Raw genomic sequence first — 22782 nt, 5'->3', positions numbered from 1 at the left:
TTAGTGGATATTTTCACAAAAATGTGAAATTTTCAAAAATCCAGAAAATTGGCTGAAAACGACTCAATATCAAGGACTCATTGCGCGAATCGCTCTGGAACTGAAATCCGAACGCTCACTGACATTTCCCCTATCTGAAAGTCTGATAAACGCCGGAAAAATGACTAAGTCCAAAAAAAAATTTTTTTCAACTTTTTTCAATTTTACCCCCGTGGGAAATATATTCTACCCACACACATTTGGTAGTCTCCTGGGGTACCCTCACACATATTATTCCCTCATTTAGTGGATATTTTCACAAAAACGTGAAATTTTCAAAAATCCAGAAAATTGGCTGAAAACGACTAAATATCAAGGACTCATTGGGCGAATCGCTCTGGAACTGAAATCGGAATGCTCACTGACATTTCACCTATCTGAAAGTCTGATAAACGCTGGAAAAATGTCTAAGTACAAAAAAAAATGTTTTCAACTTTTTTCAATTTCACCCCCGTGGGATATATATTCTACCCACACACATTTGGAACTCTCCTGGGGTATCCTCACACATATTATTGCCTCATTTAGTGGATATTTTCACAAAAAAGTGAAATTTTCAAAAATCCAAAATATTGGCTGAAAACGACTAAATATCAAGGACTCATTGGGGGAATCGCTCTGGAACTGAAATCGGAACACTCACTGACATTTCCCCTATCTGAAAGTCTGATAAACGCCGGAAAAATGACTAAGTACAAAAAAAAAATTTTTTCAACTTTTTTCAATTTTACCCCAGTGGGATATATATTCTACCCACACACATTTGGAACTCTCCTGGGGTATCCTCACACATATTATTCCCTCATTTAGTGGATATTTTCACAAAAAAGTGAAATTTTCAAAAATCCAAAATATTGGCTGAAAACGAATAAATATCAAGGACTCATTGGGAGAATCGCTCTGTAACTGAAATTGGAACGCTCACTGACATTTCCCCTATCTGAAAGTCTGATAAACGCCGGAAAAATTACTAATTCCAAAAAAAAAATGTATTCAACTTTTTTCAATTTTACCCCTGTGGGATATATATTCTACCCACACACATTTGGAACTCTCCTGGGGTACCCTCACACATATTATTCCCTCATTTAGTGGATATTTTCACAAAAAAGTGAAATTTTCAAAAATCCAAAATATTGGCTGAAAACGACTAAATATCAAGGACTCATTGGTCGAATCGCTCTGGAACTGAAATCGGAACGCTCACTGACATTTCCCCTATCTGAAAGTCTGATAAACGCTGGAAAAATGACTTAAGTCCCCAAAAAAAAATTTTTCAAGTTTTTTCAATTTTACCCCCGTGGGATATATATTCTACCCACACACATTTGGAACTCTCCTGGGGTATCCTCACACATATTATTCCCTCATTTAGTGGATATTTTCACAAAAAAGTGAAATTTTCAAAAATCCAAAATATTGGCTGAAAACGACTAAATATCAAGGACTCATTGGTCGAATCGCTCTGGAACTGAAATCGGAACGCTCACTGACATTTCCCCTATCTGAAAGTCTGATAAACGCTGGAAAAATGACTAAGTCCAAAAAAAAAATTTTTTAAACTTTTTTCAATTTTACCCCCGTGGGATATATATTCTACCCACACACATTTGGAACTCTCCTGGGGTACCCTCACACATATTATTCCCTCATTTAGTGGATATTTTCACAAAAATGTGAAATTTTCAAAAATCCAGAAAATTGGCTGAAAACGACTCAATATCAAGGACTCATTGCGCGAATCGCTCTGGAACTGAAATCCGAACGCTCACTGACATTTCCCCTATCTGAAAGTCTGATAAACGCCGGAAAAATGACTAAGTCCAAAAAAAAATTTTTTTCAACTTTTTTCAATTTTACCCCCGTGGGATATATATTCTACCCACACACATTTGGTACTCTCCTGGGGTACCCTCACACATATTATTCCCTCATTTAGTGGATATTTTCACAAAAACGTGAAATTTTCAAAAATCCAGAAAATTGGCTGAAAACGACTAAATATCAAGGACTCATTGGGAGAATCACTCTGGAACTGAAATCGGAACGCTCACTGACATTTCCCCTATCTGAAAGTCTGATAAACGCCGGAAAAATGACTAAGTCCAAAAAAAAATGTTTTCAACTTTTTTCAATTTTACCCCCGTGGGATATATATTCTACCCACACACATTTGGAACTATCTTGGGGTATTTTCACACATATTATTCCCTCATTTATTGGATATTTTCACAAAAAAGTGAAATTTTCAAAAATACAAAATATTGGCTGAAAACGACTAAATATCAAGGACTCATTGGGAGAATCGCTCTGGAACTGAAATCGGAACGCTCACTGACATTTCCCTATCTGAAAGTCTGATAAACGCCAGAAAAATGACTAAGTCCAAAAAAAAGTTATTTTCAACTTTTTTCAATTTTACCCCCGTGGGATATATATTCTACCCACACACATTTGGAACTATCTTGGGGTATCCTCACACATATTATTCCCTCACTTAGTGGATATTTTCACAAAAAAGTGAAATTTTCAAAAATCCAAAATATTGGCTGAAAACGACTAAATATCAAGGACTCATTGGGAGAATCGCTCTGGAACTGAAATCGGAACGCTCACTGACATTTCCCCTATCTGAAAGTCTGATAAACGCCGGAAAAATGACTAAGTCCAAAAAAAAAATGTTTTCAACTTTTTTCAATTTTACCCCCGTGGGATATATATTCTACCCACACACATTTGGAACTCTCCTGGGGTACCCTCACACATATTATTCCCTCATTTAGTGGATATTTTCACAAAAAAGTGAAATTTTCAAAAATCCAAAATATTGGCTGAAAACGACTAAATATCAAGGACTCATTGGTCGAATCGCTCTGGAACTGATATCGGAACACTCACTGACATCTGAAAGTCTGATAAACGCCGGAAAAATGACTATGTCCAAAAAAAAAATTTTTTAAACTTTTTTCAATTTTACCCCCGTGGGATATATATTCTACCCACACACATTTGGAACTCTCCTGGGGTACCCTCACACATATTATTCCCTCATTTAGTGGATATTTTCACAAAAAAGTGAAATTTTCAAAAATCCAAAATATTAGCTGAAAACGACTAAATATCAAGGACTCATTGGGAGAATCACTCTGGAACTGAAATCGGAACGCTCACTGACATTTCCCCTATCTGAAAGTCTGATAAACGCCGGTAAAATGACTAAGTCCAAAAAAAAATGTTTTCAACTTTTTTCAATTTTACCCCCGTGGGATATATATTCTACCCACACACATTTGGAACTCTCCTGGGGTACCCTCACACATATTATTCCCTCATTTAGTGGATATTTTCACAAAAATGTGAAATTTTCAAAAATCCAGAAAATTGGCTGAAAACGACTCAATATCAAGGACTCATTGCGCGAATCGCTCTGGAACTGAAATCCGAACGCTCACTGACATTTCCCCTATCTGAAAGTCTGATAAACGCCGGAAAAATGACTAAGTCCAAAAAAAAATTTTTTTCAACTTTTTTCAATTTTACCCCCGTGGGAAATATATTCTACCCACACACATTTGGTACTCTCCTGGGGTACCCTCACACATATTATTCCCTCATTTAGTGGATATTTTCACAAAAACGTGAAATTTTTAAAAATCCAGAAAATTGGCTGAAAACGACTAAATATCAAGGACTCATTGGGCGAATCGCTCTGGAACTGAAATCGGAACGCTCACTGACATTTCCCCTATCTGAAAGTCTGATAAACGCTGGAAAAATGTCTAAGTACAAAAAAAAAATGTTTTCAACTTTTTTCAATTTCACCCCCGTGGGATATATATTCTACCCACACACATTTGGAACTCTCCTGGGGTATCCTCACACATATTATTGCCTCATTTAGTGGATATTTTCACAAAAAAGTGAAATTTTCAAAAATCCAAAATATTGGCTGAAAACGACTAAATATCAAGGACTCATTGGGGGAATCGCTCTGGAACTGAAATCGGAACACTCACTGACATTTCCCCTATCTGAAAGTCTGATAAACGCCGGAAAAATGACTAAGTACAAAAAAAAATTTTTTTCAACTTTTTTCAATTTTACCCCAGTGGGATATATATTCTACCCACACACATTTGGAACTCTCCTGGGGTATCCTCACACATATTATTCCCTCATTTAGTGGATATTTTCACAAAAAAGTGAAATTTTCAAAAATCCAAAATATTGGGTGAAAACGACTAAATATCAAGGACTCATTGGTCGAATCGCTCTGGAACTGAAATCGGAACGCTCACTGACATTTCCCCTATCTGAAAGTCTGATAAACGCTGGAAAAATGACTAAGTCCAAAAAAAAAATTTTTTAAACTTTTTTCAATTTTACCCCCGTGGGATATATATTCTACCCACACACATTTGGAACTCTCCTGGGGTACCCTCACACATATTATTCCCTCATTTAGTGGATATTTTCACAAAAACGTGAAATTTTCAAAAATCCAGAAAATTGGCTGAAAACGACTAAATATCAAGGACTCATTGGGAGATTCGCTCTGGAACTGAAATCGGAACGCTCACTGACATTTCCCCTATCTGAAAGTCTGATAAACGCTGGAAAAATGTCTAAGTACAAAAAAAAAATGTTTTCAACTTTTTTCAATTTCACCCCCGTGGGATATATATTCTACCCACACTATTTGGAACTCTCCTGGGGTATCCTCACACATATTATTGCCTCATTTAGTGGATATTTTCACAAAAAAGTGAAATTTTCAAAAATCCAAAATATTGGCTGAAAACGACTAAATATCAAGGACTCATTGGGGGAATCGCTCTGGAACTGAAATCGGAACACTCACTGACATTTCCCCTATCTGAAAGTCTGATAAACGCCGGAAAAATTACTAATTCCAAAAAAAAAATGTATTCAACTTTTTTCAATTTTACCCCTGTGGGATCTATATTCTACCCACACACATTTGGAACTCTCCTGGGGTACCCTCACACATATTATTCCCTCATTTAGTGGATATTTTCACAAAAAAGTGAAATTTTCAAAAATCCAAAATATTGGCTGAAAACGACTAAATATCAAGGACTCATTGGTCGAATCGCTCTGGAACTGAAATCGGAACGCTCACTGACATTTCCCCTATCTGAAAGTCTGCTAAACGCTGGAAAAATGACTTAAGTCCCCAAAAAAAAATTTTTCAAGTTTTTTCAATTTTACCCCCGTGGGATATATATTCTACCCACACACATTTGGAACTCTCCTGGGGTATCCTCACACATATTATTCCCTCATTTAGTGGATATTTTCACAAAAAAGTGAAATTTTCAAAAATCCAAAATATTGGCTGAAAACGACTAAATATCAAGGACTCATTGGTCGAATCGCTCTGGAACTGAAATCGGAACGCTCACTGACATTTCCCCTATCTGAAAGTCTGATAAACGCTGGAAAAATGACTAAGTCCAAAAAAAAAATGTTTTAAACTTTTTTCAATTTTACCCCCGTGGGATATATATTCTACCCACACACATTTGGAACTCTCCTGGGGTACCCTCACACATATTATTCCCTCATTTAGTGGATATTTTCACAAAAACGTGAAATTTTCAAAAATCCAGAAAATTGGCTGAAAACGACTAAATATCAAGGACTCATTGGGCGAATCGCTCTGGAACTGAAATCGGAACGCTCACTGACATTTCCCCTATCTGAAAGTCTGATAAACGCTGGAAAAATGTCTAAGTACAAAAAAAAAATGTTTTCAACTTTTTTCAATTTCACCCCCGTGGGATATATATTCTACCCACACACATTTGGAACTCTCCTGGGGTATCCTCACACATATTATTGCCTCATTTAGTGGATATTTTCACAAAAAAGTGAAATTTTCAAAAATCCAAAATATTGGCTGAAAACGACTAAATATCAAGGACTCATTGGGGGAATCGCTCTGGAACTGAAATCGGAACACTCACTGACATTTCCCCTATCTGAAAGTCTGATAAACGCCGGAAAAATGACTAAGTACAAAAAAAAATTTTTTTCAACTTTTTTCAATTTTACCCCAGTGGGATATATATTCTACCCACACACATTTGGAACTCTCCTGGGGTATCCTCACACATATTATTCCCTCATTTAGTGGATATTTTCACAAAAAAGTGAAATTTTCAAAAATCCAAAATATTGGCTGAAAACGAATAAATATCAAGGACTCATTGGGAGAATCGCTCTGTAACTGAAATTGGAACGCTCACTGACATTTCCCGTATCTGAAAGTCTGATAAACGCCGGAAAAATTACTAATTCCAAAAAAAAAATGTATTCAACTTTTTTCAATTTTACCCCTGTGGGATATATATTCTACCCACACACATTTGGAACTCTCCTGGGGTACCCTCACACATATTATTCCCTCATTTAGTGGATATTTTCACAAAAAAGTGAAATTTTCAAAAATCCAAAATATTGGCTGAAAACGACTAAATATCAAGGACTCATTGGTCGAATCGCTGTGGAACTGAAATCGGAACGCTCACTGACATTTCCCCTATCTGAATATCTGATAAACGCTGGAAAAATGACTTAAGTCCCCAAAAAAAAATTTTTCAAGTTTTTTCAATTTTACCCCCGTGGGATATATATTCTACCCACACACATTTGGAACTCTCCTGGGGTATCCTCACACATATTATTCCCTCATTTAGTGGATATTTTCACAAAAAAGTGAAATTTTCAAAAATCCAAAATATTGGCTGAAAACGACTAAATATCAAGGACTCATTGGTCGAATCGCTCTGGAACTGAAATCGGAACGCTCACTGACATTTCCCCTATCTGAAAGTCTGATAAACGCTGGAAAAATGTCTAAGTACAAAAAAAAAATGTTTTCAACTTTTTTCAATTTCACCCCCGTGGGATATATATTCTACCCACACACATTTGGAACTCTCCTGGGGTATCCTCACACATATTATTGCCTCATTTAGTGGATATTTTCACAAAAAAGTGAAATTTTCAAAAATCCAAAATATTGGCTGAAAACGACTAAATATCAAGGACTCATTGGGGGAATCGCTCTGGAACTGAAATCGGAACACTCACTGACATTTCCCCTATCTGAAAGTCTGATAAACGCCGGAAAAATGACTAAGTACAAAAAAAAATTTTTTTCAACTTTTTTGAATTTTACCCCAGTGGGATATATATTCTACCCACACACATTTGGAACTCTCCTGGGGTATCCTCACACATATTATTCCCTCATTTAGTGGATATTTTCACAAAAAAGTGAAATTTTCAAAAATCCAAAATATTGGCTGAAAACGAATAAATATCAAGGACTCATTGGGAGAATCGCTCTGTAACTGAAATTGGAACGCTCACTGACATTTCCCGTATCTGAAAGTCTGATAAACGCCGGAAAAATTACTAATTCCAAAAAAAAAATGTATTCAACTTTTTTCAATTTTACCCCTGTGGGATATATATTCTACCCACACACATTTGGAACTCTCCTGGGGTACCCTCACACATATTATTCCCTCATTTAGTGGATATTTTCACAAAAAAGTGAAATTTTCAAAAATCCAAAATATTGGCTGAAAACGACTAAATATCAAGGACTCATTGGTCGAATCGCTCTGGAACTGAAATCGGAACGCTCACTGACATTTCCCCTATCTGAAAGTCTGATAAACGCTGGAAAAATGACTTAAGTCCCCAAAAAAAAATTTTTCAAGTTTTTTCAATTTTACCCCCGTGGGATATATATTCTACCCACACACATTTGGAACTCTCCTGGGGTATCCTCACACATATTATTCCCTCATTTAGTGGATATTTTCACAAAAAAGTGAAATTTTCAAAAATCCAAAATATTGGCTGAAAACGACTAAATATCAAGGACTCATTGGTCGAATCGCTCTGGAACTGAAATCGGAACGCTCACTGACATTTCCCCTATCTGAAAGTCTGATAAACGCTGGAAAAATGACTAAGTCCAAAAAAAAAATTTTTTAAACTTTTTTCAATTTTACCCCCGTGGGATATATATTCTACCCACACACATTTGGAACTCTCCTGGGGTACCCTCACACATATTATTCCCTCATTTAGTGGATATTTTCACAAAAATGTGAAATTTTCAAAAATCCAGAAAATTGGCTGAAAACGACTCAATATCAAGGACTCATTGTGCGAATCGCTCTGGAACTGAAATCCGAACGCTCACTGACATTTCCCCTATCTGAAAGTCTGATAAACGCCGGAAAAATGACTAAGTCCAAAAAAAAATTTTTTTCAACTTTTTTCAATTTTACCCCCGTGGGATATATATTCTACCCACACACATTTGGTACTCTCCTGGGGTACCCTCACACATATTATTCCCTCATTTAGTGGATATTTTCACAAAAACGTGAAATTTTCAAAAATCCAGAAAATTGGCTGAAAACGACTAAATATCAAGGACTCATTGGGCGAATCGCTCTGGAACTGAAATCGGAACGCTCACTGACATTTCCCCTATCTGAAAGTCTGATAAACGCTGGAAAAATGTCTAAGTACAAAAAAAAAATGTTTTCAACTTTTTTCAATTTCACCCCCGTGGGATATATATTCTACCCACACTATTTGGAACTCTCCTGGGGTATCCTCACACATATTATTGCCTCATTTAGTGGATATTTTCACAAAAAAGTGAAATTTTCAAAAATCCAAAATATTGGCTGAAAACGACTAAATATCAAGGACTCATTGGGGGAATCGCTCTGGAACTGAAATCGGAACACTCACTGACATTTCCCCTATCTGAAAGTCTGATAAACGCCGGAAAAATTACTAATTCCAAAAAAAAAATGTATTCAACTTTTTTCAATTTTACCCCTGTGGGATATATATTCTACCCACACACATTTGGAACTCTCCTGGGGTATCCTCACACATATTATTCCCTCATTTAGTGGATATTTTCACAAAAAAGTGAAATTTTCAAAAATCCAAAATATTGGCTGAAAACGACTACATATGAAGGACTCATTGGTCGAATCGCTCTGGAACTGAAATCGGAATGCTCACTGACATTTCCCCTATCTGAAAGTCTGATAAACGCCGGAAAAATGACTAAGTACAAAAAAAAAAATTTTTTCAACTTTTCTCAATTTTACCCCCGTGGGATATATATTCTACCCACACACATATGGAACTATCTTGGGGTATCCTCACACATATTATTCCCTCATTTAGTGGATATTTTCACAAAAAAGTGAAATTTTCAAAAATCCAAAATATTGGCTGAAAACGAATAAATATCAAGGACTCATTGGGAGAATCGCTCTGTAACTGAAATCGGAACGCTCACTGACATTTCCCCTATCTGAAAGTCTGATAAACGCCGGAAAAATTACTAAGTCCAAAAAAAAAATGTTTTCAACTTTTTTCAATTTTACCCCCGTGGGATATATATTCTACCCACACACATTTGGAACTCTCCTGGGGTACCCTCACACATATTATTCCCTCATTTAGTGGATATTTTCACAAAAAAGTGAAATTTTCAAAAATCCAAAATATTGGCTGAAAACGACTAAATATCAAGGACTCATTGGTCGAATCGCTCTGGAACTGAAATCGGAACACTCACTGACATTTCCCATATCTGAAAGTCTGATAAACGCTGGAAAAATGACTAAGTCCAAAAAAAAAATGTTTTCAACTTTTTTCAATTTTACCCCCGTGGGATATATATTCTACCCACACACATTTGGAACTCTCCTGGGGTACCCTCACACATATTATTCCCTCATTTAGTGGATATTTTCACAAAAACGTGAAATTTTCAAAAATCCAGAAAATTGGCTGAAAACAACTCAATATCAAGGACTCATTGCGCGAATCGCTCTGGAACTGAAATCCGAACGCTCACTGACATTTCCCCTATCTGAAAGTCTGATAAACGCCGGAAAAATGACTAAGTACAAAAAAAAAATGTTTTCAACTTTTTTCAATTTTACCCCCGTGGGATATATATTCTACCCACACACATTTGGAACTCTCCTGGGGTATCCTCACACATATTATTCCCTCATTTAGTGTATATTTTCACAAAAAAGTGAAATTTTCAAAAATCCAAAATATTGTCTGAAAACGACTAAATATCAAGGACTCATTGGTCGAATCGCTCTGGAACTGAAATCGGAACGCTCACTTACATTTCCCCTATCTGAAAGTCTGATAAACGCTGGAAAAATGACTAAGTACAAAAAAAAAATGTTTTCAACTTTTTTCAATTTTACGCCAGTGGGATATATATTCTACCCACACACATTTGGAACTCTCCTGGGGTATCCTCACACATATTATTCCCTCATTTAGTGGATATTTTCACAAAAAAGTGAAATTTTCAAAAATCCAGAAAATTGGCTGAAAACAACTCAATATCAAGGACTCATTGCGCGAATCGCTCTGGAACTGAAATCCGAACGCTCACTGACATTTCCCCTATCTGAAAGTCTGATAAACGCCGGAAAAATGACTAAGTACAAAAAAAAAATGTTTTCAACTTTTTTCAATTTTACCCCCGTGGGATATATATGCTACCCACACACATTTGGAACTCTCCTGGGGTATCCTCACACATATTATTCCCTCATTTAGTGTATATTTTCACAAAAAAGTGAAATTTTCAAAAATCCAAAATATTGTCTGAAAACGACTAAATATCAAGGACTCATTGGTCGAATCGCTCTGGAACTGAAATCGGAACGCTCACTTACATTTCCCCTATCTGAAAGTCTGATAAACGCTGGAAAAATGACTAAGTACAAAAAAAAAATGTTTTCAACTTTTTTCAATTTTACGCCAGTGGGATATATATTCTACCCACACACATTTGGAACTCTCCTGGGGTATCCTCACACATATTATTCCCTCATTTAGTGGATATTTTCACAAAAAAGTGAAATTTTCAAAAATCCAAAATATTGCCTGAAAACGACTACATATCAAGGACTCATTGGTCGAATCGCTCTGGAACTGAAATCGGAACGCTCACTGACATTTCCCCTATCTGAAAGTCTGATAAACGCTGGAAAAATGACTAAGTCCCCAAAAAAAAATTTTTCAACTTTTTTCAATTTTACCCCCGTGGGATATATATTCTACCCACACACATTTGGAACTCTCCTGGGGTATCCTCACACATATTATTCCCTCATTTAGTGGATATTTTCACAAAAAAGTGAAATTTTCAAAAATCCAAAATATTGGCTGAAAACGACTAAATATCAAGGACTCATTGGTCGAATCGCTCTGGAACTGAAATCGGAACGCTCACTGACATTTCCCCTATCTGAAAGTCTGATAAACGCTGGAAAAATGACTAAGTCCAAAAAAAAAATTTTTTAAACTTTTTTCAATTTTACCCCCGTGGGATATATATTCTACCCACACACATTTGGAACTCTCCTGGGGTACCCTCACACATATTATTCCCTCATTTAGTGGATATTTTCACAAAAATGTGAAATTTTCAAAAATCCAGAAAATTGGATGAAAACGACTCAATATCAAGGACTCATTGCGCGAATCGCTCTGGAACTGAAATCCGAACGCTCACTGACATTTCCCCTATCTGAAAGTGTGATAAACGCTGGAAAAATGACTAAGTCCAAAAAAAAATTTTTTTCAACTTTTTTCAATTTTACCCCCGTGGGATATATATTCTACCCACACACATTTGGTACTCTCCTGGGGTACCCTCACACATATTATTCCCTCATTTAGTGGATATTTTCACAAAAACGTGAAATTTTCAAAAATCCAGAAAATTGGCTGAAAACGACTAAATATCAAGGACTCATTGGGCGAATCGCTCTGGAACTGAAATCGGAACGCTCACTGACATTTCCCCTATCTGAAAGTCTGATAAACGCTGGAAAAATGTCTAAGTACAAAAAAAAAATGTTTTCAACTTTTTTCAATTTCACCCCCGTGGGATATATATTCTACCCACACTATTTGGAACTCTCCTGGGGTATCCTCACACATATTATTGCCTCATTTAGTGGATATTTTCACAAAAAAGTGAAATTTTCAAAAATCCAAAATATTGGCTGAAAACGACTAAATATCAAGGACTCATTGGGGGAATCGCTCTGGAACTGAAATCGGAACACTCACTGACATTTCCCCTATCTGAAAGTCTGATAAACGCCGGAAAAATTACTAATTCCAAAAAAAAAATGTATTCAACTTTTTTCAATTTTACCCCTGTGGGATATATATTCTACCCACACACATTTGGAACTCTCCTGGGGTATCCTCACACATATTATTCCCTCATTTAGTGGATATTTTCACAAAAAAGTGAAATTTTCAAAAATCCAAAATATTGGCTGAAAACGACTACATATGAAGGACTCATTGGTCGAATCGCTCTGGAACTGAAATCGGAATGCTCACTGACATTTCCCCTATCTGAAAGTCTGATAAACGCCGGAAAAATGACTAAGTACAAAAAAAAAATTTTTTTCAACTTTTCTCAATTTTACCCCCGTGGGATATATATTCTACCCACACACATATGGAACTATCTTGGGGTATCCTCACACATATTATTCCCTCATTTAGTGGATATTTTCACAAAAAAGTGAAATTTTCAAAAATCCAAAATATTGGCTGAAAACGAATAAATATCAAGGACTCATTGGGAGAATCGCTCTGTAACTGAAATCGGAACGCTCACTGACATTTCCCCTATCTGAAAGTCTGATAAACGCCGGAAAAATTACTAAGTCCAAAAAAAAAATGTTTTCAACTTTTTTCAATTTTACCCCCGTGGGATATATATTCTACCCACACACATTTGGAACTCTCCTGGGGTACCCTCACACATATTATTCCCTCATTTAGTGGATATTTTCACAAAAAAGTGAAATTTTCAAAAATCCAAAATATTGGCTGAAAACGACTAAATATCAAGGACTCATTGGTCGAATCGCTCTGGAACTGAAATCGGAACACTCACTGACATTTCCCATATCTGAAAGTCTGATAAACGCTGGAAAAATGACTAAGTCCAAAAAAAAAATGTTTTCAACTTTTTTCAATTTTACCCCCGTGGGATATATATTCTACCCACACACATTTGGAACTCTCCTGGGGTACCCTCACACATATTATTCCCTCATTTAGTGGATATTTTCACAAAAACGTGAAATTTTCAAAAATCCAGAAAATTGGCTGAAAACAACTCAATATCAAGGACTCATTGCGCGAATCGCTCTGGAACTGAAATCCGAACGCTCACTGACATTTCCCCTATCTGAAAGTCTGATAAACGCCGGAAAAATGACTAAGTACAAAAAAAAAATGTTTTCAACTTTTTTCAATTTTACCCCCGTGGGATATATATTCTACCCACACACATTTGGAACTCTCCTGGGGTATCCTCACACATATTATTCCCTCATTTAGTGTATATTTTCACAAAAAAGTGAAATTTTCAAAAATCCAAAATATTGTCTGAAAACGACTAAATATCAAGGACTCATTGGTCGAATCGCTCTGGAACTGAAATCGGAACGCTCACTTACATTTCCCCTATCTGAAAGTCTGATAAACGCTGGAAAAATGACTAAGTACAAAAAAAAAATGTTTTCAACTTTTTTCAATTTTACGCCAGTGGGATATATATTCTACCCACACACATTTGGAACTCTCCTGGGGTATCCTCACACATATTATTCCCTCATTTAGTGGATATTTTCACAAAAAAGTGAAATTTTCAAAAATCCAGAAAATTGGCTGAAAACAACTCAATATCAAGGACTCATTGCGCGAATCGCTCTGGAACTGAAATCCGAACGCTCACTGACATTTCCCCTATCTGAAAGTCTGATAAACGCCGGAAAAATGACTAAGTACAAAAAAAAAATGTTTTCAACTTTTTTCAATTTTACCCCCGTGGGATATATATGCTACCCACACACATTTGGAACTCTCCTGGGGTATCCTCACACATATTATTCCCTCATTTAGTGTATATTTTCACAAAAAAGTGAAATTTTCAAAAATCCAAAATATTGTCTGAAAACGACTAAATATCAAGGACTCATTGGTCGAATCGCTCTGGAACTGAAATCGGAACGCTCACTTACATTTCCCCTATCTGAAAGTCTGATAAACGCTGGAAAAATGACTAAGTACAAAAAAAAAATGTTTTCAACTTTTTTCAATTTTACGCCAGTGGGATATATATTCTACCCACACACATTTGGAACTCTCCTGGGGTATCCTCACACATATTATTCCCTCATTTAGTGGATATTTTCACAAAAAAGTGAAATTTTCAAAAATCCAAAATATTGCCTGAAAATGACTACATATCAAGGACTCATTGGTCGAATCGCTCTGGAACTGAAATCGGAACGCTCACTGACATTTCCCCTATCTGAAAGTCTGATAAACGCTGGAAAAATGACTAAGTCCCCAAAAAAAAATTTTTCAACTTTTTTCAATTTTACCCCCGTGGGATATATATTCTACCCACACACATTTGGAACTCTCCTGGGGTATCCTCACACATATTATTCCCTCATTTAGTGGATATTTTCACAAAAAAGTGAAATTTTCAAAAATCCAGAAAATTGGCTGAAAACAACTCAATATCAAGGACTCATTGCGCGAATCGCTCTGGAACTGAAATCGGAACACTCACTGACATTTCCCCTATCTGAAAGTCTGATAAACGCCAGAAAAATGACTAACTACAAAAAAAAAATTTTTTCAACTTTTTTCAATTTTACCCCCATGGGATATATATTCTACCCACACACATTTGGAACTATCTTGGGGTATCCTCACACACATTATTCCCTCATTTAGTGGATATTTTCACAAAAAAGTGAAATTTTCAAAAATCCAAAATAATGGCTGAAAACGACTAAATATCAAGGACTCATTGGGCGAATCACTCTGGAACTGAAATCGGAACACTCACTGACATTTCCCATATCTGAAAGTCTGATAAACGCCGGAAAAATGACTAAGTCCAAAAAAAAAATTTTTTAAACTTTTTTTAATTTTACCCCCGTGGGATATATATTCTACCCACACACATTTGGAACTCTCCTGGGGTACCCTCAAACATATTATTCCCTCATTTAGTGGATATTTTCACAAAAATGTGAAATTTTCAAAAATCCAGAAAATTGGCTGAAAACGACTCAATATCAAGGACTCATTGCGCGAATCGCTCTGGAACTGAAATCCGAACGCTCACTGACATTTCCCCTATCTGAAAGTCTGATAAACGCCGGAAAAATGACTAAGTACAAAAAAAAAAATGTTTTCAACTTTTTTCAATTTTACCCCCGTGGGATTTATATTCTACCAAAACAAATTTGGAACTCTCCTGGGGTATCCTCACACATATTATTCCCTCATTTAGTGGATATTTTCACAAAAAAGTGAAATTTTCAAAAATCCAAAATATTGGCTGAAAACGACTAAATATCAAGGACTCATTGGGCGAATCGCTCTGGAACTGAAATCGGAACACTCACTGACATTTCCCCTATCTGAAAGTCTGATAAACGCCGGAAAAATGACTAAGTACAAAAAAAAAATTTTTTCAACTTTTTTCAATTTCACCCCCGTGGGATATATATTCTACCCACACACATTTGGAACTCTCCTGGGGTATCCTCACACATATTATTGCCTCATTTAGTGGATATTTTCACAAAAAAGTGAAATTTTCAAAAATCCAAAATATTGGCTGAAAACGACTAAATATCAAGGACTCATTGGGCGAATCGCTCTGGAACTGAAATCGGAACACTCACTGACATTTCCCCTATCTGAAAGTCTGATAAACGCTGGAAAAATGTCTAAGTACAAAAAAAAAATGTTTTCAACTTTTTTCAATTTCACCCCCGTGGGATATATATTCTACCCACACACATTTGGAACTCTCCTGGGGTATCCTCACACATATTATTGCCTCATTTAGTGGATATTTTCACAAAAAAGTGAAATTTTCAAAAATCCAAAATATTGGCTGAAAACGACCAAATATCAAGGACTCATTGGGCGAATCGCTCTGGAACTGAAATCGGAACACTCACTGACATTTCCCCTATCTGAAAGTCTGATAAACGCCGGAAAAATGACTAAGTACAAAAAAATTTTTTTTCAATTTTACCCCCGTGGGATATATATTCTACCCACACACATTTGGAACTCTCCTGGGGTATCCTCACACATATTATTCCCTATTTTAGTGGATATTTTCACAAAAATGTGAAATTTTTAAAAATCCAGAAAATTGGCTGAAAACGACTAAATATAAAGGACTCATTGGGCGAATCGCTCTGGAACTGAAATCAGAACGCTCACTGACATTTCCCCTATCTGAAAGTCTGATAAACGCCGGAAAAATGACTAAGTCCCCAAAAAAAAATTTTTCAACTTTTTTCAATTTTACCCCCGTGGGATATATATTCTACCCACACACATTTGGAACTATCTTGGGGTATCCTCACACATATTATTCCCTCATTTAGTGGATATTTTCACAAAAAAGTGAAATTTTCAAAAATCCAAAATATTGGCTGAAAACGACTAAATATCAAGGACTCATTGGGCGAATCGCTCTGGAACTGAAATCGGAACACTCACTGACATTTCCCATATCTGAAAGTCTGATAAACGCCGGAAAAATGACTAAGTCCAAAAAAAAAATTTTTTAAACTTTTTTCAATTTTACCCCCGTGGGATATATATTCTACCCAAACACATTTGGAACTCTCCTGGGGTACCCTCACACATATTATTCCCTCATTTAGTGGATATTTTCACAAAAACGTGAAATTTTCAAAAATCCAGAAAATTGGCTGAAAACGACTCAATATCAAGGACTCATTGCGCGAATCGCTCTGGAACTGAAATCCGAACGCTCACTGACATTTCCCCTATCTGAAAGTCTGATAAACACCGGAAAAATGACTAAGTACAAAAAAAAAAATGTTTTCAACTTTTTTCAATTTCACCCCCGTGGGATTTATATTCTACCCCCACAAATTTGGAACTCTCCTGGGGTATCCTCACACATATTATTCCCTCATTTAGTGGATATTTTCACAAAAAAGTGAAATTTTCAAAAATCCAAAATATTAGCTGAAAACGACTAAATATCAAGGACTCATTGGGCGAATCGCTCTGGAACTGAAATCGGAACACTCACTGACATTTCCCCTATCTGAAAGTCTGATAAACGCCGGAAAAATGACTAAGTACAAAAAAAAAATTTTTTCAACTTTTTTCAATTTCACCCCCGTGGGATATATATTCTACCCACACACATTTGGAACTCTCCTGGGGTATCCTCACACATATTATTGCCTCATTTAGTGGATATTTTCACAAAAAAGTGAAATTTTCAAAAATCCAAAATATTGGCTGAAAACGACTAAATATCAAGGACTCATTGGGCGAATCGCTCTGGAACTGAAATCGGAACACTCACTGACATTTCCCCTATCTGAAAGTCTGATAAACGCTGGAAAAATGTCTAAGTACAAAAAAAAAATGTTTTCAACTTTTTTCAATTTCACCCCCGTGGGATATATATTCTACCCACACACATTTGGAACTCTCCTGGGGTATCCTCACACATATTATTGCCTCATTTAGTGGATATTTTCACAAAAAAGTGAAATTTTCAAAAATCCAAAATATTGGCTGAAAACGACTAAATATCAAGGACTCATTGGGCGAATCACTCTGGAACTGAAATCGGAACACTCACTGACATTTCCCCTATCTGAAAGTCTGATAAACGCCGGAAAAATGACTAAGTACAAAAAAAAATTTTTTCAACTTTTTTCAATTTTACCCCCGTGGGATATATATTCTACCCACACACATTTGGAACTCTCCTGGGGTATCCTCACACATATTATTCCCTCATTTAGTGAATATTTTCACAAAAAAGTGAAATTTTCAAAAATCCAAAATATTGGCTGAAAATGACTAAATATCAAGGACTCATTGGGCGAATCGCTCTGGAACTGAAATCGGAACACTCACTGACATTTCCCCTATCTGAAAGTCTGATAAACGCTGGAAAAATGTCTAAGTACAAAAAAAAAATGTTTTCAACTTTTTTCAATTTCACCCCCGTGGGATATATATTCTACCCACACACATTTTGAACTCTCCTGGGGTATCCTCACACATATTATTGCCTCATTTAGTGGATATTTTCACAAAAAAGTGAAATTTTCAAAAATCCAAAATATTGGCTGAAAACGACTAAATATCAAGGACTCATTGGGCGAATCGCTCTGGAACTGAAATCGGAACACTCACTGACATTTCCCCTATCTGAAAGTCTGATAAACGCCGGAAAAATGACTAAGTACAAAAAAAAATTTTTTTCAACTTTTTTCAATTTTACCCCCGTGGGATATATATTCTACCCACACACATTTGGAACTCTCCTGGGGTATCCTCACACATATTATTCCCTATTTTAGTGGATATTTTCACAAAAAAGTGAAATTTTTAAAAATCCAGAAAATTGGCTGAAAACGACTAAATATCAAGGACTCATTGGGCGAATCGCTCTGGAACTGAAATCGGAACGCTCACTGACATTTCCCCTATCTGAAAGTCTGATAAACGCCGGAAAAATGACTAAGTCCCCAAAAAAAAAATTTTCAACTTTTTTCAATTTTACCCCCGTGGGATATATATTCTACCCACACACATTTGGAACTATCTTGGGGTATCCTCACACATATTATTCCCTCATTTAGTGGATATTTTCACAAAAAAGTGAAATTTTCAAAAATCCAAAATATTGGCTGAAAACGACTAAATATCAAGGACTCATTGGGCGAATCGCTCTGGAACTGAAATCGGAACACTCACTGACATTTCCCATATCTGAAAGTCTGATAAACGCCGGAAAAATGACTAAGTCCAAAAAAAAAATTTTTTAAACTTTTTTCAATTTTACCCCCGTGGGATATATATTCTACCCAAACACATTTGGAACTCTCCTGGGGTACCCTCACACATATTATTCCCTCATTTAGTGGATATTTTCACAAAAACGTGAAATTTTCAAAAATCCAGAAAATTGGCTGAAAACGACTCAATATCAAGGACTCATTGCGCGAATCGCTCTGGAACTGAAATCGGAACGCTCACTGACATTTCCCCTATCTGAAAGTCTGATAAACGCTGGAAAAATGACTAAGTACAAAAAAAAAAATGTTTTCAACTTTTTTCAATTTCACCCCCGTGGGATTTATATTCTACCAAAACAAATTTGGAACTCTCCTGGGGTATCCTCACACATATTATTCCCTCATTTAGTGGATATTTTCACAAAAAAGTGAAATTTTCAAAAATCCAAAATATTGGCTGGAAACGACTAAATATCAAGGACTCATTGGGCGAATCGCTCTGGAACTGAAATCGGAACACTCACTGACATTTCCCCTATCTGAAAGTCTGATAAACGCCGGAAAAATGACTAAGTACAAAAAAAAAATTTTTTCAACTTTTTTCAATTTTACCCTCGTGGGATATATATTCTACCCACACACATTTGGAACTCTCCTGGGGTATCCTCACACATATTATTCCCTATTTTAGTGGATATTTTCACAAAAAAGTGAAATTTTTAAAAATCCAGAAAATTGGCTGAAAACGACTAAATATCAAGGACTCATTGGGCGAATCGCTCTGGAACTGAAATCGGAACGCTCACTGACATTTCCCCTATCTGAAAGTCTGATAAACGCCGGAAAAATGACTAAGTCCCCAAAAAAAAATTTTTCAACTTTTTTCAATTTTACCCCCGTGGGATATATATTCTACCCACACACATTTGGAACTCTCCTGGGGTACCCTCACACATATTATTCCCTCATTTAGTGGATATTTTCACAAAAACGTGAAATTTTCAAAAATCCAGAAAATTGGCTGAAAACGACCAAATATCAAGGACTCATTGCGCGAATCGCTCTGGAACTGAAATCCGAACGCTCACTGACATTTCCCCTATCTGAAAGTCTGATAAACACCGGAAAAATGACTAAGTACAAAAAAAAAAATGTTTTCAACTTTTTTCAATTTCACCCCCGTGGGATTTATATTCTACCAAAACAAATTTGGAACTCTCCTGGGGTATCCTCACACATATTATTCCCTCATTTAGTGGATATTTTCACAAAAAAGTGAAATTTTCAAAAATCCAAAATATTGGCTGAAAACGACTAAATATCAAGGACTCATTGGGCGAATCGCTCTGGAACTGAAATCGGAACACTCACTGACATTTCCCCTATCTGAAAGTCTGATAAACGCCGGAAAAATGACTAAGTCCAAAAAAAAAATTTTTTAAACTTTTTTCAATTTTACCCCCGTGGGATATATATTCTACCCAAACACATTTGGAACTCTCCTGGGGTACCCTCACACATATTATTCCCTCATTTAGTGGATATTTTCACAAAAACGTGAAATTTTCAAAAATCCAGAAAATTGGCTGAAAACGACTCAATATCAAGGACTCATTGCGCGAATCGCTCTGGAACTGAAATCGGAACGCTCACTGACATTTCCCCTATCTGAAAGTCTGATAAACGCTGGAAAAATGACTAAGTACAAAAAAAAAAATGTTTTCAACTTTTTTCAATTTCACCCCCGTGGGATTTATATTCTACCAAAACAAATTTGGAACTCTCCTGGGGTATCCTCACACATATTATTCCCTCATTTAGTGGATATTTTCACAAAAAAGTGAAATTTTCAAAAATCCAAAATATTGGCTGGAAACGACTAAATATCAAGGACTCATTGGGCGAATCGCTCTGGAACTGAAATCGGAACACTCACTGACATTTCCCCTATCTGAAAGTCTGATAAACGCCGGAAAAATGACTAAGTACAAAAAAAAAATTTTTTCAACTTTTTTCAATTTTACCCTCGTGGGATATATATTCTACCCACACACATTTGGAACTCTCCTGGGGTATCCTCACACATATTATTCCCTATTTTAGTGGATATTTTCACAAAAAAGTGAAATTTTTAAAAATCCAGAAAATTGGCTGAAAACGACTAAATATCAAGGACTCATTGGGCGAATCGCTCTGGAACTGAAATCGGAACGCTCACTGACATTTCCCCTATCTGAAAGTCTGATAAACGCCGGAAAAATGACTAAGTCCCCAAAAAAAAATTTTTCAACTTTTTTCAATTTTACCCCCGTGGGATTTATATTCTACCCACACACATTTGGAACTCTCCTGGGGTACCCTCACACATATTATTCCCTCATTTAGTGGATATTTTCACAAAAACGTGAAATTTTCAAAAATCCAGAAAATTGGCTGAAAACGACCAAATATCAAGGACTCATTGCGCGAATCGCTCTGGAACTGAAATCCGAACGCTCACTGACATTTCCCCTATCTGAAAGTCTGATAAACACCGGAAAAATGACTAAGTACAAAAAAAAAAATGTTTTCAACTTTTTTCAATTTCACCCCCGTGGGATTTATATTCTACCAAAACAAATTTGGAACTCTCCTGGGGTATCCTCACACATATTATTCCCTCATTTAGTGGATATTTTCACAAAAAAGTGAAATTTTCAAAAATCCAAAATATTGGCTGAAAACGACTAAATATCAAGGACTCATTGGGCGAATCGCTCTGGAACTGAAATCGGAACACTCACTGGCATTTCCCCTATCTGAAAGTCTGATAAACGCCGGAAAAATGACTAAGTACAAAAAAAAAATTTTTTCAACTTTTTTCAATTTCACCCCCGTGGGATATATATTCTACCCACACACATTTGGAACTCTCCTGGGGTATCCTCACACATATTATTGCCTCATTTAGTGGATATTTTCACAAAAAAGTGAAATTTTCAAAAATCCAAAATATTGGCTGAAAACGACTAAATATCAAGGACTCATTGGGCGAATCACTCTGGAACTGAAATCGGAACACTCACTGACATTTCCCCTATCTGAAAGTCTGATAAACGCCGGAAAAATGACTAAGTACAAAAAAAAATTTTTTCAACTTTTTTCAATTTTACCCCCGTGGGATATATATTCTACCCACACACATTTGGAACTCTCCTGGGGTATCCTCACACATATTATTCCCTCATTTAGTGGATATTTTCACAAAAAAGTGAAATTTTCAAAAATCCAAAATATTGGCTGAAAACGACTAAATATCAAGGACTCATTGGGCGAATCACTCTGGAACTGAAATCGGAACACTCACTGACATTTCCCCTATCTGAAAGTCTGATAAACGCCGGAAAAATGACTAAGTACAAAAAAAAATTTTTTCAACTTTTTTCAATTTTACCCCCGTGGGATATATATTCTACCCACACACATTTGGAACTCTCCTGGGGTATCCTCACACATATTATTCCCTCATTTAGTGGATATTTTCACAAAAAAGTGAAATTTTCAAAAATCCAAAATATTGGCTGAAAACGACTAAATATCAAGGACTCATTGGGCGAATCACTCTGGAACTGAAATCGGAACACTCACTGACATTTCCCCTATCTGAAAGTCTGATAAACGCCGGAAAAATGACTAAGTACAAAAAAAAATTTTTTCAACTTTTTTCAATTTTACCCCCGTGGGATATATATTCTACCCACACACATTT

This window comes from Phyllobates terribilis, unplaced genomic scaffold (assembly GCF_046119375.1).
Source record: "Phyllobates terribilis strain yellow unplaced genomic scaffold, ASM4611937v1 Scaffold_106__1_contigs__length_5700502, whole genome shotgun sequence".
Taxonomy (NCBI): domain Eukaryota; kingdom Metazoa; phylum Chordata; class Amphibia; order Anura; family Dendrobatidae; genus Phyllobates; species Phyllobates terribilis.
The sequence above is the reverse complement of the archived record's forward strand: the minus strand, read 5'-3'. Positions refer to the sequence as shown.